The 1,971-nt window shown below is 41.4% G+C and overlaps 1 non-coding gene across 1 annotated transcript; it reads right to left on the bottom strand.

The window, feature by feature from the left end:
* Nucleotides 1–1,572: 1,572 nt before the first annotated feature.
* LOC112117062 lies at nt 1,573–1,681 on the bottom strand. The gene has a single exon (XR_002908944.1). It is a non-coding gene; the product is annotated as a U6 spliceosomal RNA (small nuclear RNA).
* Between the last annotated feature and the right edge of the window lie 290 nt (nt 1,682–1,971).

Genomic DNA, 1,971 nt, shown 5'->3' with positions numbered 1-1,971 from the left:
TCATTTAAAAGGATAGAAAGCCCTTACACTTTTTCTTTCATTGGTTTCTTGATTTAATGAACATACAAACACATCACCACCATATGCTCTAAATACCAGCTTCAGTGCGTGTTCTTAGGAAACATCTTGGAAGAATGCCAATGGAAGAAGCTTGAAAAGGTTCTGAGACATATTGCTGCAACTTGGGAAAGCAAATCCACTGGTGACTAATTAACCGAGAATTTAATTTGAATAGAATATCAATAAATTGCCAATAAATGCTTAATGGCAGGATTCATATCAAGAATAACAAAGCCAATTTGGCTTGTGACTGGATTTTGCTGATGTCAATAAAACAATCTGTACAGTATGTTGTAAATATGTGATAGAATGTGATGCTCTGCCGCCTCATTAAATAAGGTGTTGCCACAAACAAGGCTGCAGGCCTCTGAGTTGTTAGAGCTCTGCTCTTTGTCCTCCAAAGAACATGTAACAATGAACAACTACTTCCCCCACACACCAACTCCCCACCCTCTTATCTTCACAATAGTTTTATGTACGCTTTTTCCTGTCTGCAAATGCCCCTTATCCTATTTCTCATTGATTAGCGTGGCACTTATTTGTGTGAAATGACTCATCAACGGAGGCCTCCACTGCTGGATTTTGCTAACAGAGTGCTTTTAAGCCCTAGCAGTTTCTTTTTTTAGACAGTTTTTTTTTCCACAGCAGGAAACTCACTGAGCCTGAAATAAGGAAAGTGCTGACAATGATGTCAGAACTTCAGCCAGGGTCTCTAGGACAAGGTAGTCAAATAGTCAAGTGAGATGTGGTTTCATTTCCAAAGAATTGCTGCTGTTCTCTGGCTAATACAATAACTATTCAGGTTCACCCACATTCTGTGCTCTCACATTTCGTAGTTGTTTCCGTCTCCTTTTGGTGAGCTCCTGACTCTTTACTAATGAAGTGTTAGGGCTGGTGGTTTAAGATTAGTAACATACTTCAATGAAATACTCTGCTATAAATACTAAAATCTATTTCAGGTGCATTAGGCAACCCAAGGGACTGATAATGTAATATAAAGCCTTTTACCACCAGGTCACTCATTCAGATCCATTCCAGGTCAATAACTGGTGAAAGCCGTTACCCATCTGATGGCTGTTTGGCAGCCTGGTGCAATGACTTGGTTGTCCTGAGTCCAGCTCCCAAAAGTAGGTTACTAGAAAACGATCACGGCTGACACCACTGTTGGCAGTCTTAACAGGCAATGGAAGCTGGACTACCCCTTCACCTTGGTCTCCTCCAAGTCATGGCTCAAACAGTTTGGTGGGGCATTTTGAGGAAGCTTGTACTGTTTCTAATGCAGCTGCCCCTGCTCTGGGGATAAACAGGACACTCGGTTCCCTGGGGCTCTTTCCAATAATAACAAACACAGTCAACCTCACAAACAATATGTTTTCCTTTTAATTCTAGTCTATGTCCACATCATGGATTAATCCCTTCAACAGACAGCACCACTAAGGTAGTACAGTGCTCTCTCAATGGCATTTGTATCAGCTACTATAGAATAAGGTATCGTATTTATGGACAATGTCGAATCCAGCATTTCTCCTACAGCCTGATGCTGGGTCATCCTTGCACAGGGGCCACATTAATCTTCTCTGTATAGTTCCAATTTCAGTATATGTGCTGCCGAAGTGAGCACAGTGGTATAGTGTTGTGATCCTATCAGATCTCAAAAGTCAAAAGGCCAGGTCAATACTCAGAGGGGCGAGCCACATTGGATACTGGATGACCTTCTTAACATTGCAAACACATCAACTGAAAAGGAATCTATTTTGATCTTCCCTTCCCCACTAACAAAAGCAGCAATTTCTCCAGCTTCACTCCCAAGACCTAGTATCTTATTATCTGTATTTCTTACAGGAATTGGGTAGGATAGACACACTTGTCCTTTTTAGGAGTCACCAATCACATTTGCAGCAAGACTGGAAG

Source organism: Terrapene carolina, unplaced genomic scaffold (genome assembly GCF_002925995.2).
Source record: "Terrapene carolina triunguis isolate 2854851 unplaced genomic scaffold, T_m_triunguis-2.0 Scaffold94, whole genome shotgun sequence".
NCBI lineage: Eukaryota > Metazoa > Chordata > Testudines > Emydidae > Terrapene > Terrapene triunguis.
This window is presented reverse-complemented; position numbering and strand designations above follow the sequence as displayed.